The 17262-nt window shown below is 37.1% G+C and overlaps 1 long non-coding RNA gene across 4 annotated transcripts; it reads right to left on the bottom strand.

Moving 5' to 3' along the window:
* Positions 1–274: 274 nt before the first annotated feature.
* LOC143052500 (uncharacterized) lies at positions 275–17262 on the bottom strand. Of its 4 annotated transcripts, none has more exons than XR_012971139.1 (3): positions 17158–17262; positions 1029–1136; positions 275–403 (listed from the first exon to the last, which is right to left on the bottom strand). It is a non-coding gene; the product is annotated as an uncharacterized LOC143052500 (long non-coding RNA). The 4 variants fall into 4 exon arrangements; XR_012971138.1 differs by lacking the exon at positions 17158–17262 and adding an exon at positions 4679–4708; XR_012971140.1 differs by lacking the exon at positions 17158–17262 and adding an exon at positions 3660–3708.

Below are 17262 nucleotides of genomic sequence, written 5' to 3'. Positions count from 1 at the left end.
AGTAGAATTGGGGATGCGCCTAATTTTTAATCAGAAACAATATAAATTAAATAGATTAAATCAAGTAAGTCCTGTCTTCGTTGCGTCGTAAGTTTTTCATAAGTATTTGATTTTTTAATAACCAAGAACTGTTTGATTATTTGATTATCTTTAAAAAAATATATATATAATAATGATTATATAATAATGTTGGCGATAATTTGTGATTATGTGATTACTTGGACACCCCATAAGGGGCCTCACTTGTAAAGCATTGTAATGACTACAGTATATTTCTTACCACCCAATAGGCGTAGTCATATCCATCGGGATTATGGACAGGGACAATGTAATAGTCGTAAAGATCCAACATGGCGGTTGCTTTTTGTGCAACAACACCGGAGCCACCATATAATCTTGCAAGCTGGTGATTAAAGAAGAAAAACAAATTTGAAATAAAAAGAGTAATTATAGAATTTTTAATTTAAAAGTAAACCGTAAATAAGGATCCAAAATATATATTTTAACTACAATTCGCAAAATCCTTTACTCATTCTCATCTAAAAGCCGTTATACTTGCATCCAATGTGAAGTTTTGAATCGCATATATATAAAGTTTGGTTTGTTTGTGCTCTTTGTTCCTTATCTGCGATTTTTAGCAATTTAAGAGCTATACTGTATTAATTTTACAATGCGGTATGTAGCAGTTACGCATTATTTTACTAAGATTAGTAAAATATTTGACTAAATCAAATTTCCCATGTCCCACTGACAACGGATGTTATAGTTATATCATCAATAGATTGAATTATAAATGCAAATGCGTCGTCAAAATTTCCTCGTATCATTTATTTATTACACAATGAAAATATTATTGTAAAACTATAGAAAATTTCCTCTTGTATAATATATTTCGCACTCGTGCAATATAGAAATCCCCTAGGGACAACATTTACCAGTAGCTAACTTGCCTAGCTATATATGCTATTACCCTATACTATAAAGTTTTTCCAATTATTAAATCGTTAAAGATTTGAGACAATATTCACATTATTAGCTGTTGCCAAACAAGTTGAAATTGTGATGAATTTTCTGGCATAGGTTCCACATTCTATCCAGACAGCCTTCTTACCACTGCCATTCAAATCTGTTGACACCTTAAAATGTACAAAAACACTTGTCAAATATGGCCATTATAAAGCCTCATTGCCAAGATGACTGAAACATGCAAACAAAGGACTGTAATCTATTGTATTAAAGGGGTGTGATGACGTGAATCTCGGGTGGTAGGGGATGTTGCAGACATATTTGCGCCTGTCCCAAGTTAGGAGCCTCTGGCCTTTATTAGTCTTGTATTATTTTAAATTTTAGTTTCTTGTGCACAATTTGGAGTTTAGTATGGCGTTCATTATCACTGAACCAGTATATATATTTGTTTAGAGGCCAGCTGAAGGACGCCTCCGGGTGTGGGAATTTCTCGCTGCATTGAAGACCTGTTGGTGACCTTTTGCTGTTGTCTGCTTTATGGTCGGTTTGTTGTCTCTTTGACACATTCCCCATTTCCATTCTCATTTTTATTTGTGTATGTTTTTTTTTTCATACATTGTTGTCAAGATGGTGGAATTCTATGCCACAGAGGCGCTTCAAATGGCTAGGGCATGTTCTCATGATGCCTGTATCCAATATTACTAGGACACCTCTAAGATGGACACCCTAGGGGAAGAGACCAAGAGGAAGACCCAAAACCACCTGAAGTCAAACTATTAAGGCAGAACTAAAGGTGCTTGGCATGACCTGGGGAGAAACAGAAACAAAGGCTGAAGACAGATCTGGATGGCGAAATCTTGTGGTGACCTTATGCTCCACCAGGAGCGAAGAGGATAGGTATGCGACTAGGAGAGGTTTAACTAGCAATAAAACCAGGTTACATCCATCATTGTCTACAAGTACTTACGGAAATGCCTGTATACCCAGTCATATTACCCAGGTATTTCATTATGACGGTATGTCATTCATTCGTGATGTGTCCTTGGGCTTTTTATTTTGCCGCTTAATGAGGGACTTTCCGTTTTGAATTTTCCTTGTAGTTCGGTTATAGTTTTATTTATATCGGCGCTCATATGATCTAAAAAATCATAAATTTTAACAAAAAGGCTTTTAAGACACATATCATTCCATAAGTTGTTCATTTACAAAGACTAAACCTCTATCTTAAAACATACGACCCTGCTGTAATGAACACACGCCTATGGACAAAATACATTAATGGTTCTTATTTAACATGTCAATATCAGATTGTTTCAATGTTGCTAATTGACCTAGAATATTTACCTTAACAGCCCATAGTTGTCGTCCCTATGTAGTTGTTCTCCATAGATTACGGTTTTGTTAATTGATCTAGTATATTTATCTTTACAGCCCATAGTTGTCGTCCCTCTGTAGTTGTTCCCCCTAGCTTACTGTTTTGTTAATTACAATAGTATATTTACCTTAACAGCCCATAGTTGTCGTCCCTCTGTAGTTGTTCCACGTAGATTACAGTTTTGTTAATTCAACTAGTATATTAACCTTAACTGCCCATATATTTGTCGTCCTTCTGTAGTTGTTCCCCCTAGATTACGGTTTTGTTAATTGATCTAGTATATTTATCTTAACAGTCCATAGTTGTCGACCGTCTGTAGTTGTTCCCCCTAGATTACTGTTTTGTTAATTAAACAAGCATATTTATCTTAACATCCCATATTTGTCGTCCTTCTGTAGTTGTTCCCCCTAGATTACGATTTTGTTTATTGAACAAGTATATTTATCTTAACAGCCAATATTTGTCGTGTTTCTGTAGTTGATCCCCCTAGATTACGGTTTTGTTAATTGAACAAGTATATTTACCTTAACAGCCCATATATTTGTCGTCCCTCTGTAGTTGTTTCCCCTAGATTACGGTTTTGTTAATTGAACAAGTGTATTTATCTTAACAGTCCATATTTGTCGTCCTTCTGTAGTTGTTTCCCCTCGATTACGGTTTTGTTACTTGAACTAGTATATTAACCTTAACTGCCCATATATTCGTCTTCCTTCTGTAGTTGTTCCCCCTAGATTACGGTTTTGTTAATTGAACTAGTATATTTACCTTAACAGCCCATAGTTGTCGTCCCTCTGTAGTTGTTCCCCCTAGATAACGGTTTTGTTAATTGAACTAGTATATTAACCTTAACAGCCCATATTTGTCGTCCCTCTGTAGTTGTTCCCCCTAGATTACGGTTTTGTTAATTGAATGAGTATATTTCCCTTAACAGCACATAGTTGTCGTCCCTCTGTAGTTGTTCCCCCTAGATTACGGTTTTGTTAATTGATCTAGTATATTTATCTTAACAGCCCATATTTGTCGTCCCTCTGTAGTTGTTCCCCCTAGATTACGGTTTTGTTAATTTATCTAGTATATTTATCTTAACAGCCCATATTTGTCGTCCCTCTGTAGTTGTTCCCCCTAGATTACGGTTTTGTTAATTGAACTAGTATATTTACCTTAACAGCCCATAGTTGTCGTATCTCTGTAGTTGTTGCCCCTAGATTACGGTTTTGTTAATTGAATGAGTATATTTACCTTAACAACCCATATTTGTCGTCCCTCTGTAGTTGTTCCCCCTAGATTACGGTTTTGTTAATTGAATGAGTATATGTACCTTAACAGCCCATATTTGTCGTCCTTCTGTAGTTGTTCCCCCTAGATTACGGTTTTGTTAATTGAACAAGTATATTAATCTTAACAGCCCATATTTGTCGTCCTTCTGTAGTTGTTCCCCATAGATTACGGTTTTGTTAATTAAACAAGTATATTTACCGTAACAGCCCATAGTTTTCGTCCCTCTGTAGTTGTTCCCCCTAGATTACGGTTTTGTTAATTGATCTAGTATATTTATCTTAACAGCCCATAGTTGTCGTCCCTCTGTAGTTGTTCCCCCTAGATTACGGTTTTGTTAATTGAACAAGTATATTAAAGGCCCATATATTTGTCGTCCTTCTGTAGTTGTTCCCCCTAGATTACGGTTTTGTTAATTGAACTAGTACATTTACCTTAACAGCCCAAAGTTGTCGTCCCTCTGTAGTTGTTCCCCCTAGATCACGGTTTTGTTAATTGAACTAGTATATTAACCTTAACAGCCCATATGTGTCGTCCCTCTGTAGTTGTTCCCCAAAGATTAGGGTTTTGTTAATTGAATGAGTATATTTCCCTTAACATCTCATAGTTGTCGTCCCTCTGTAGTTGTTCTCCCTAGATTACGGTTTTGTTAATTGATCTAGTATATTTATCTTAACAGCCCATATTTGTCGTCCCTATGTAGTTGTTCCCCCTAGATTACGGTTTTGTTAATTGATCTAGTATATTTATCTTAACAGCCCATAGTTGTCGTCCCTCTGTGGTTGTTCCCCCTAGATTACGGTTTTGTTAATTGATCTAGTATAATTATCTTAACAGCCTATATTTGTCGTCCCTCTGTAGTTGTTCCCCCTTAGATTACGGTTTTGTTAATTGATCTAGTATATTTATCTTAACAGCCCATAGTTGTCGTTCCTCTGTAGTTGTTTCCCCTAGATTACGGTTTTGTTAATTGAACAAGTATATTTAACAGCCCATACTTGTCGTCCCTCTGTAGTTGTTCCCCCTAGATTACGGTTTTGTTAATCGAACTAGTAAATGCACCTTAACAGCCCATATTTGTCGTCCCTCTGTATATTTACTTTAACAGCCCATAGTTGTCGTCCCTCTGTAGTTGTTCCCCCTAGATTACGGTTTTGTTAATTGAATGAGTATATTTCCCTTAACAGCACATAGTTGTCGTCCCTCTGTAGTTGTTCCCCCTAGATTACGGTTTTGTTAATTGATCTAGTATATTTATCTTAACAGCCCATATTTGTCGTCCCTCTGTAGTTGTTCCCCCTAGATTACGGTTTTGTTAATTGATCTAGTATATTTATCTTAACAGCCCATATTTGTCGTCCCTCTGTAGTTGTTCCCCCTAGATTACGGTTTTGTTAATTGAACTAGTATATTTACCTTAACAGCCCATAGTTGTCGTATCTCTGTAGTTGTTGCCCCTAGATTACGGTTTTGTTAATTGAATGAGTATATTTACCTTAACAGCCCATATTTGTCGTCCCTCTGTAGTTGTTCCCCCTAGATTACGGTTTTGTTAATTGAATGAGTATATGTACCTTAACAGCCCATATTTGTCGTCCTTCTGTAGTTGTTCCCCCTAGATTACGGTTTTGTTAATTGAACAAGTATATTAATCTTAACAGCCCATATTTGTCGTCCTTCTGTAGTTGTTCCCCATAGATTACGGTTTTGTTAATTGAACAAGTATATTTACCGTAACAGCCCATAGTTTTCGTCCCTCTGTAGTTGTTCCCCCTAGATTACAGTTTTGTTAATTGATCTAGTATATTTATCTTAACAGCCCATAGTTGTCGTCCCTCTGTAGTTGTTCCCCCTAGATTACGGTTTTGTTAATTGAACAAGTATATTAAAGGCCCATATATTTGTCGTCCTTCTGTAGTTGTTCCCCCTAGATTACGGTTTTGTTAATTGAACTAGTACATTTACCTTAACAGCCCATAGTTGTCGTCCCTCTGTAGTTGTTCCCCCTAGATCACGGTTTTGTTAATTGAACTAGTATATTAACCTTAACAGCCCATATGTGTCGTCCCTCTGTAGTTGTTCCCCCTAGATTAGGGTTTTGTTAATTGAATGAGTATATTTCCCTTAACATCTCATAGTTGTCGTCCCTCTGTAGTTGTTCTCCCTAGATTACGGTTTTGTTAATTGATCTAGTATATTTATCTTAACAGCCCATATTTGTCGTCCCTATGTAGTTGTTCCCCCTAGATTACGGTTTTGTTAATTGATCTAGTATATTTATCTTAACAGCCCATAGTTGTCGTCCCTCTGTGGTTGTTCCCCCTAGATTACGGTTTTGTTAATTGATCTAGTATAATTATCTTAACAGCCTATATTTGTCGTCCCTCTGTAGTTGTTCCCCCTAGATTACGGTTTTGTTAATTGAACAAGTATATTAAAGGCCCATATATTTGTCGTCCTTCTGTAGTTGTTCCCCCTAGATTACGGTTTTGTTAATTGAATGAGTATATTTCCCTTAACAGCACATAGTTGTCGTCCCTCTGTAGTTGTTCCCCCTAGATTACGGTTTTGTTAATTGATCTAGTATATTTATCTTAACAGCCCATATTTGTCGTCCCTCTGTAGTTGTTCCCCCTAGATTACGGTTTTGTTAATTGATCTAGTATATTTATCTTAACAGCCCATATTTGTCGTCCCTCTGTAGTTGTTCCCCCTAGATTACGGTTTTGTTAATTGAACTAGTATATTTACCTTAACAGCCCATAGTTGTCGTATCTCTGTAGTTGTTGCCCCTAGATTACGGTTTTGTTAATTGAATGAGTATATTTACCTTAACAGCCCATATTTGTCGTCCCTCTGTAGTTGTTCCCCCTAGATTACGGTTTTGTTAATTGAATGAGTATATGTACCTTAACAGCCCATATTTGTCGTCCTTCTGTAGTTGTTCCCCCTAGATTACGGTTTTGTTAATTGAACAAGTATATTAATCTTAACAGCCCATATTTGTCGTCCTTCTGTAGTTGTTCCCCATAGATTACGGTTTTGTTAATTGAACAAGTATATTTACCGTAACAGCCCATAGTTTTCGTCCCTCTGTAGTTGTTCCCCCTAGATTACAGTTTTGTTAATTGATCTAGTATATTTATCTTAACAGCCCATAGTTGTCGTCCCTCTGTAGTTGTTCCCCCTAGATTACGGTTTTGTTAATTGAACAAGTATATTAAAGGCCCATATATTTGTCGTCCTTCTGTAGTTGTTCCCCCTAGATTACGGTTTTGTTAATTGAACTAGTACATTTACCTTAACAGCCCATAGTTGTCGTCCCTCTGTAGTTGTTCCCCCTAGATCACGGTTTTGTTAATTGAACTAGTATATTAACCTTAACAGCCCATATGTGTCGTCCCTCTGTAGTTGTTCCCCCTAGATTAGGGTTTTGTTAATTGAATGAGTATATTTCCCTTAACATCTCATAGTTGTCGTCCCTCTGTAGTTGTTCTCCCTAGATTACGGTTTTGTTAATTGATCTAGTATATTTATCTTAACAGCCCATATTTGTCGTCCCTATGTAGTTGTTCCCCCTAGATTACGGTTTTGTTAATTGATCTAGTATATTTATCTTAACAGCCCATAGTTGTCGTCCCTCTGTGGTTGTTCCCCCTAGATTACGGTTTTGTTAATTGATCTAGTATAATTATCTTAACAGCCTATATTTGTCGTCCCTCTGTAGTTGTTCCCCCTTAGATTACGGTTTTGTTAATTGATCTAGTATATTTATCTTAACAGCCCATAGTTGTCGTTCCTCTGTAGTTGTTTCCCCTAGATTACGGTTTTGTTAATTGAACAAGTATATTTAACAGCCCATACTTGTCGTCCCTCTGTAGTTGTTCCCCCTAGATTACGGTTTTGTTAATCGAACTAGTAAATGCACCTTAACAGCCCATATTTGTCGTCCCTCTGTATATTTACTTTAACAGCCCATAGTTGTCGTCCCTCTGTAGTTGTTTCCCCTAGATTACGGTTTTGTTAATTGAACTAGTATATCTACCTTAACAGCCCATATTTGTCGTCCCTCTGTAGTTGTTCCCCCTAGATTACGGTTTTGTTAATTGATCTAGTATATTTATCTTAACAGCCCATATTTGTCGTCCTTCTGTAGTTGTTCCCCCTAGATAACGGTTTTGTTAATTGAACAAGTATATTTATCTTAACAGTCCATAGTTGTCGTCCCTCTGCAGTTGTTCCCCTAGATTACGGTTTTGTTAATTGAACAAGTATATTAAAGGCCCATATATTTGTCGTCCTTCTGTAGTTGTTCCCCCTAGATTACGGTTTTGTAAATTAAACTAGTACATTTACCTTAACAGCCCATAGTTGTCGTCCCTCTGTAGTTGTTCCCCCTAGATCACGGTTTTGTTAATTGAACTAGTATATTAACCTTAACTGCCCATATATTTGTCTTCCTTCTGTAGTTGTTCCCCCTAGATTACGGTTTTGTTAATTGAACTAGTATATTTACCTTAACAGCCAATAGTTGTCGTCCCTCTGTAGTTGTTCCCCCTAGATCACGGTTTTGTTAATTGAATTAGTATATTAACCTTAACAGCCCATACTTGTCGTCCCTCTGTAGTTGTTCCCCCTAGATTACGGTTTTGTTAATTGATCTAGTATATGTATCTTAACAGCCCATATTTGTCGTCCTTCTGTAGTTGTTCCCCCTAGATTACGGTTTTGTTAATTGATCTAGTATATTTATCTTAACAGCCCATATTTGTCGTCTCTCTGTAGTTGTTCCCCCTAGATTACGGTTTTGTTAATTGATCTAGTATATGTATCTTAACAGCCCATATTTGTCGTCCCTCTGTAGTTGTTCCCCCTAGATTACGGTTTTGTTAATTGATCTAGTATATTTATCTTAACAGCCCATATTTGTCGTCCCTCTGTAGTTGTTCCCCCTAGATTACGGTTTTGTTAATTGATCTAGTATATTTATCTTAACAGCCCATATTTGTCGTCCTTCTGTAGTTGTTCCCCCTAGATTACGGTTTTGTTAATTGATCTAGTATATGTATCTTAACAGCCCATATTTGTCGTCCTTCTGTAGTTGTTCCCCCTAGATTACGGTTTTGTTAATTGATCTAGTATATTTATCTTAACAGCCTATATTTGTCGTCCCTCTGTAGTTGTTCCCCTTAGATTACGGTTTTGTTAATTAAACAAGCATATTTATCTTAACAGCCCATATTTGTCGTCCTTCTGTAGTTGTTCCCCCTAGATTACGGTTTTGTTAATTGAACAAGTATATTTACCTTAACAGCCCATAGTTGTCGACCGTCTGTAGTTGTTCCCCCTAGATTACTGTTTTGTTAATTAAACAAGCATATTTATCTTAACAGCCCATATTTGTCGTCCTTCTGTAGTTGTTCCCCCTAGATTACGATTTTGTTTATTGAACAAGTATATTTATCTTAACAGCCAATATTTGTCGTCCTTCTGTAGTTGATCCCCCTAGATTACGGTTTTGTTAATTGAACAAGTATATTTACCTTAACAGCCCATATATTTGTCGTCCCTCTGTAGTTGTTTCCCCTAGATTACGGTTTTGTTAATTGAACAAGTGTATTTATCTTAACAGTCCATATTTGTCGTCCTTCTGTAGTTGTTTCCCCTCGATTACGGTTTTGTTACTTGAACTAGTATATTAACCTTAACTGCCCATATATTTGTCTTCCTTCTGTAGTTGTTCCCCCTAGATTACGGTTTTGTTAATTGAACTAGTATATTTACCTTAACAGCCCATAGTTGTCGTCCCTCTGTAGTTGTTCCCCCTAGATCACGGTTTTGTTAATTGATCTAGTATATTAACCTTAACAGCCCATATTTGTCGTCCCTCTGTAGTTGTTCCCCCTAGATTACGGTTTTGTTAATTGAATGAGTATATTTCCCTTAACAGCCCATAGTTGTCGTCCCTCTGTAGTTGTTCCCCCTAGATTACGGTTTTGTTAATTGATCTAGTATATTTATCTTAACAGCCCATATTTGTCGTCCCTCTGTAGTTGTTCCCCCTAGATTACGGTTTTGTTAATTGAACTAGTATGTTTACCTTAACAGCCCATAGTTGTCGTATCTCTGTAGTTGTTGCCCCTAGATTACGGTTTTGTTAATTGAATGAGTATATTTACCTTAACAGCCCATATTTGTCGTCCCTCTGCAGTTGTTCCCCCTAGATTACGGTTTTGTTAATTGAATGAGTATATGTACCTTAACAGCCCATATTTGTCGTCCTTCTGTAGTTGTTCCCCCTAGATTACGGTTTTTTTAATTGAACTAGTACATTTACCTTAACAGCCCATAGTTGTCGTCCCTCTGTAGTTGTTCCCCCTAGATTACGGTTTTGTTAATTGATCTAGTATATTTATCTTAACAGCCCATATTTGTCGTCCCTCTGTAGTTGTTCCCCCTAGATTACGGTTTTGTTAATTGATCTAGTACATTTACCTTAACAGCCCATAGTTGTCGCCCCTCTGTAGTTGTTCCCCCTAGATTACGGTTTTGTTAATTGATCTAGTATATTTATCTTAACAGCCCATATTTGTCGTCCCTCTGTAGTTGTTCCCCCTAGATTACGGTTTTGTTAATTGATCTAGTACATTTACCTTAACAGCCCATAGTTGTCGTCCCTCTGTAGTTGTTCCCCCTAGATTACGGTTTTGTTAATTGAATGAGTATATTTCCCTTAACAGCCCATAGTTGTCGCCCCTCTGTAGTTGTTCCCCCTAGATTACGATTTTGTTTATTGAACAAGTATATTTATCTTAACAGCCAATATTTGTCGTCCTTCTGTAGTTGATCCCCCTAGATTACGGTTTTGTTAATTGAACAAGTATATTTACCTTAACAGCCCATATATTTGTCGTCCCTCTGTAGTTGTTTCCCCTAGATTACGGTTTTGTTAATTGAACAAGTGTATTTATCTTAACAGTCCATATTTGTCGTCCTTCTGTAGTTGTTTCCCCTCGATTACGGTTTTGTTACTTGAACTAGTATATTAACCTCAACTGCCCATATATTTGTCTTCCTTCTGTAGTTGTTCCCCCTAGATTACGGTTTTGTTAATTGAACTAGTATATTTACCTTAACAGCCCATAGTTGTCGTCCCTCTGTAGTTGTTCCCCCTAGATCACGGTTTTGTTAATTGAACTAGTATATTAACCTTAACAGCCCATATTTGTCGTCCCTCTGTAGTTGTTCCCCCTAGATTACGGTTTTGTTAATTGAATGAGTATATTTCCCTTAACAGCCCATAGTTGTCGTCCCTCTGTAGTTGTTCCCCCTAGATTACGGTTTTGTTAATTGATCTAGTATATTTATCTTAACAGCCCATATTTGTCGTCCCTCTGTAGTTGTTCCCCCTAGATTACGGTTTTGTTAATTGAACTAGTATATTTACCTTAACAGCCCATAGTTGTCGTATCTCTGTAGTTGTTGCCCCTAGATTACGGTTTTGTTAATTGAATGAGTATATTTACCTTAACAGCCCATATTTGTCGTCCCTCTGCAGTTGTTCCCCCTAGATTACGGTTTTGTTAATTGAATGAGTATATGTACCTTAACAGCCCATATTTGTCGTCCTTCTATAGTTGTTCCCCCTAGATTACGGTTTTGTTAATTGAACAAGTATATTAATCTTAACAGCCCATAGTTGTCGTCCCTCTGTAGTTGTTCCCCCTAGATTACGGTTTTGTTAATTGATCTAGTATATTTATCTTAACAGCCCATAGTTGTCGTCCCTCTGTAGTTGTTCCCCCTAGATTACGGTTTTGTTAATTGAACAAGTATATTAAAGGCCCATATATTTGTCGTCCGTCTGTAGTTGTTCCCCCTAGATTACGGTTTTGTTAATTGAACTAGTACATTTACCTTAACAGCCCATAGTTGTCGTCCCTCTGTAGTTGTTCCCCCTAGATTACGGTTTTCTTAATTGATCTAGTATATTTATCTTAACAGCCCATATTTGTCGTCCCTCTGTAGTTGTTCCCCCTAGATTACGGTTTTGTTAATTGATCTAGTACATTTACCTTAACAGCCCATAGTTGTCGCCCCTCTGTAGTTGTTCCCCCTAGATTACGGTTTTGTTAATTGATCTAGTATATTTATCTTAACAGCCCATATTTGTCGTCCCTCTGTAGTTGTTCCCCCTAGATTACGGTTTTGTTAATTGATCTAGTACATTTACCTTAACAGCCCATAGTTGTCGTCCCTCTGTAGTTGTTCCCCCTAGATTACGGTTTTGTTAATTGAATGAGTATATTTCCCTTAACAGCCCATAGTTGTCGCCCCTCTGTAGTTGTTCCCCCTAGATTACGGTTTTGTTAATTGATCTAGTAGATTTATCTTAACAGCCCATAGTTGTCGCCCCTCTGTAGTTGTTCCCCCTAGATTACGGTTTTGTTAATTGAACTAGTATATGTATCTTAACAGCCCATATTTGTCGTCCTTCTGTAGTTGTTTCCCCTAGATTACAGTTTTGTTAATTGAACAAGTATATTAATCTTAACAGGCCATAGTTGTCGTCCCTCTGTAGTTGTCCCCCTAGATCACGGTTTTGTTAATTGAACTAGTATATTAACCTTAACAGCCCATATTTGTCGTCCCTCTGTAGTTGTTCCCCCTAGATTAGGGTTTTGTTAATTGAATGAGTATATTTCCCTTAACAGCTCATAGTTGTCGTCCCTCTGTAGTTGTTCCCCTTAGATTACGGTTTTGTTAATTGATCTAGTATATTTATCTTAAGAGCCCATATGTGTCGTCCCTATGTAGTTGTTCCCCCTAGATTACGGTTTTGTTAATTGATCTAGTATATTTATCTTAACAGCCCATAGTTGTCGTCCCTCTGTAGTTGTTCCCCCTAGATTACGGTTTTGTTAATTGATCTAGTATAATTATCTTAACAGCCTATATTTGTCGTCCCTCTGTAGTTGTTCCCCTTAGATTACGGTTTTGTTAATTGATCTAGTATATTTATCTTATCAGCCCATAGTTGTCGTTCCTCTGTAGTTGTTTCCCCTAGATTACGGTTTTGTTAATTGAACAAGTATATTTAACAGCCCATACTTGTCGTCCTTCTGTAGTTGTTCCCCCTAGATTACGGTTTTGTTAATCAAACTAGTAAATGCACCTTAACAGCCCATATTTGTCGTCCCTCTGTAGTTGTTCCCCCTAGATTACGGTTTTGTTAATTGAATGAGTATATTTACTTTAACAGCCCATAGTTGTCGTCCCTCTGTAGTTGTTTCCCCTAGATTACGGTTTTGTTAATTGAACTAGTATATCTACCTTAACAGCCCATATTTGTCGTCCCTCTGTAGTTGTTCCCCCTAGATTACGGTTTTGTTAATTGATCTAGTATATTTATCTTAACAGCCCATATTTGTCGTCCTTCTGTAGTTGTTCCCCCTAGATTACGGTTTTGTTAATTGAACAAGTATATTTATCTTAACAGTCCATAGTTGTCGTCCCTCTGTAGTTGTTCTTCTAGATTACGGTTTTGTTAATTGAACAAGTATATTAAAGGCCCATATATTTGTCGTCCTTCTGTAGTTGTTCCCCCTAGATTACGGTTTTGTAAATTGAACTAGTACATTTACCTTAACAGCCCATAGTTGTCGTCCCTCTGTAGTTGTTCCCCCTAGATCACGGTTTTGTTAATTGAACTAGTATATTAACCTTAACTGCCCATATATTTGTCTTCCTTCTGTAGTTGTTCTCCCTAGATTACGGTTTTGTTACTTGAACTAGTATATTAACCTTAACTGCCCATATATTTGTCTTCCTTCTGTAGTTGTTCCCCCTAGATTACGGTTTTGTTAATTGAACTAGTATATTTACCTTAACAGCCAATAGTTGTCGTCCCTCTGTAGTTGTTCCCCCTAGATCACGGTTTTGTTAATTGAATTAGTATATTAACCTTAACAGCCAATACTTGTCGTCCCTCTGTAGTTGTTCCCCCTAGATTACGGTTTTGTTAATTGAATGAGTATATTTCCCTTAACAGCCCATAGTTGTCGCCCCTCTGTAGTTGTTCCCCCTAGATTACGGTTTTGTTAATTGATCTAGTATATTTATCTTAACAGCCCATATTTGTCGTCCCTCTGTAGTTGTTCCCCCTAGATTACGGTTTTGTTAATTGATCTAGTATATGTATCTTAACAGCCCATATTTGTCGTCCTTCTGTAGTTGTTTCCCCTAGATTACGGTTTTGTTAATTGAACAAGTATACTAATCTTAACAGCCCATATTTGTCGTCCTTCTGTAGTTGTTCCCCATAGATTACGGTTTTGTTAATTGATCTAGTATATTTACCGTAACAGCCCATAGTTTTCGTCCCTCTGTAGTTGTTCCCCCTATATTACGGTTTTGTTAATTGATCTAGTATATTTATCTTAACAGCCCATAGTTGTCGTCCCTCTGTAGTTGTTCCCCCTAGATTACGGTTTTGTTAATTGAACAAGTATATTAAAGGCCCATATATTTGTCGTCCTTCTGTAGTTGTTCCTCCTAGATTACGGTTTTGTTAATTGAACTAGTACATTTACCTTAACAGCCCATAGTTGTCATCCCTCTGTAGTTGTTCCCCCTAGATCACGGTTTTGTTAATTGAACTAATATATTAACCTTAACAGCCCATATTTGTCGTCCCTATGTAGTTGTTCCCCCTAGATTAGGGTTTTGTTAATTGAACTAGTATATTTACCTTAACAGCCCATAGTTGTCGTCCTTCTGTAGTTGTTCCCCCTAGATTACGGTTTTGTTAATTGATCTAGTATATTTATCTTAACAGCCCTTAGTTGTCGTCCCTCTGTAATTGTTCCCCCTAGATTACGGTTTTGTTAATTGAACAAGTATATTTATCTTAACAGCCCATAGTTGTCGTCTCTCTGTAGTTGTTCCCCCTAGATTACGGTTTTGTTAATTGATCTAGTATAATTATCTTAACAGCCTATATTTGTCGTCCCTCTGTAGTTGTTCCCCCTTAGATTACGGTTTTGTTAATTGAGCTAGTATATTAATCTTAACAGCCTATATTTGTCGTCCCTCTGTAGTTGTTCCCCCTTAGATTACGGTTTTGTTAATTGAGCTAGTATATTAATCTTAACAGCCCATAGTTGTCGTCCCTCTGTAGTTGTTCCCCCTAGATTACGGTTTTGTTAATTGAACAAGTATATTTAACAGCCCATAGTTGTCGTCCCTCTGTAGTTGTTCCCCCTAGATTACGGTTTTGTTAATCGAACTAGTATATGTACCTTAACAGCCCATATTTGTCGTCCCTCTGTAGTTGTTCCCCCTAGATTACGGTTTTGTTAATTGAATGAGTATATTTACTTTAACAGCCCATAGTTGTCGTCCCTCTGTAGTTGTTTCCCCTAGATTACCGTTTTGTTAATTGAACTAGTATATCTACCTTAACAGCCCATGTTTGTCGTCCCTCTGTAGTTGTTCCCCCTAGATTACGGTTTTGTTAATTGATCTAGTATATTTATCTTAACAGCCAATATTTGTCGTCCTTCTGTAGTTGTTCCCCCTAGATCACGGTTTTGTTAATTGAACAAGTATATTAAAGGCCCATATATTTGTCGTCCTTCTGTAGTTGTTCCCCCTAGATTACGGTTTTGTTAATTGAATGAGTACATTTACCTTAACAGCCCATAGTTGTCGTCCCTCTGTAGTTGTTCCCCCTAGATCACGGTTTTGTTAATTGAACTAGTATATTTATCTTAACAGCCCATAGTTGTCGTCCCTCTGTAATTGTTTCCCCTAGATTACGGTTTTGTTAATTGAACTAGTATATTTACCTTAACAGCCCATAGTTGTCGTCCCTCTGTAGTTGTTCCCCCTAGATTACGGTTTTGTTAATTGAACCAGTATATTTACCTTAACATCCCATAGTTGTCGTCCCTCTGCAGGGGTTAATAAATTTTGTTATAGCTCACTAGCCCAGGGCTAATTGGTTGCAAGATTTTACTAGCCCTGTTGGAAGAACTACTAGCCCAAAAAAACTGACCTGCTAGCCCTAGTATGCCTTACAAATTCAGAGTTTGCTGCAATAACAATGAATTCTATAAACTTAACAATTTTTATCCATTCACGGCATTGTACAGTATATTTTTGCAAATTGGATATTCAAAACTTATATCAGCAAAAAATATTTCATTAGCATATATATTCAATTAATCGATAATTCTGATAAAATGAGTTGACCAAATCCGGGGATGATACAAGCCTTGACCACTGCTATACGTGGGTTTTTATCAGATACAATAGCATCATAACGTTTGTGTAAAAGAATAATCAGCACATGGTTCAAATTTATATCTGACAAAAGTCAGGTTTCTGCTGTCAAAAGAGATTAACATTTATATTGCAATAAATTAATCCGAAGGAGGTAAAATCAGGTTGCATAAGCAATGTACAATACCACCCCCTGTACTGGCACATCTATATTGAAAGTACAAGATCCACCCAGAGTTATTTGTTCTATTTTAAAACTTGTACAAAATCAGTTCAAATTCTGGGAATCCTTGATGTCGTAGTTGAATCTGATTTGATAAGATAGAAAAATGATAAGGGGGTTTTCCCCTTACAGTTTTAGAAACGCCAAGAATTTTTTGTTTCTAGTTCGTCGGGCATTTTGGGTTACAAGTTTTGGTTGCCCGAGGTCTAAATATTGTAGTCCCGGGCGTCGGGCTAGGGGATTTCTAAACCCCTGCTCTGTAGTTGTCCCCCTAGATTACAGTTTTGTTAATTGAACTAGATTAAGTATATTTAACTTGACAGCCCATATCTGTCGTCCCTCTGTAATTGTTCCCCCTAGATTACGGTTTTGTTAATTGAACTAGTATATCTACCTTAACAGCCCATAATTGTCGTCCCTCTGTAGTTGTTCCCCCTAGATTACGGTTTTGTTAATTGAACTAGTATATTTACCTTAACAGCCCATATTTGTCGTCCGTCTGTAGTTATTCACCATAGATTACGGTTTTGTTAATTGAACTAGTATATTTACCATAACAGCCCATAGTTGTCGTCCCTCTGTAGTTGTTCCCCCTAGATTACGGTTTTGTTAATTGAACTAGTATATTTACCTTAACAGCCTCTAGTTGTTGTCCCTCTGTAGTTGTTCCCCCCTAGATTACGGTTTTGTTAATTGAACTAGTATATTTACCTTAACAGCCCATAGTTGTCGTCCCTCTGTAGTTGTTCCCCCTAGATTACGGTTTTGTTAATTGAACTAGACTAAGTATATTTAACTTAACAGCCCATATCTGTCGTCCCTCTGTAGTTGTTCCCCCTAGATTACGGTTTTGTTAATTTAACTAGTATATCTACCCTAACAGCCCATATTTGTCGTCCCTTTGTAGTTGTTCCCCCTAGATTACGGTTTTGTTAATTGAACTAGTATATTTACCTTAACAGCCCATATTTGTCGTCCCTCTGTAGTTGTTCCCCTTAGATTACGATTTTGTTAATTGAACTAGTTTATTTACCTTAACAGCCCATGTTTGTCGTCCCTCTGTAATTGTTCCCCCTAGATTAAATCTTTCCAAACGTTGTGGAACCTTTGCCTCCAAAGTGCTAAGGAATCATCTATC

The sequence above is a fragment of the Mytilus galloprovincialis genome, chromosome 11, assembly GCF_965363235.1.
Source record: "Mytilus galloprovincialis chromosome 11, xbMytGall1.hap1.1, whole genome shotgun sequence".
NCBI classification, from domain to species: domain Eukaryota; kingdom Metazoa; phylum Mollusca; class Bivalvia; order Mytilida; family Mytilidae; genus Mytilus; species Mytilus galloprovincialis.
The sequence above is the reverse complement of the archived record's forward strand: the minus strand, read 5'-3'. Positions and strand labels throughout refer to the sequence as shown.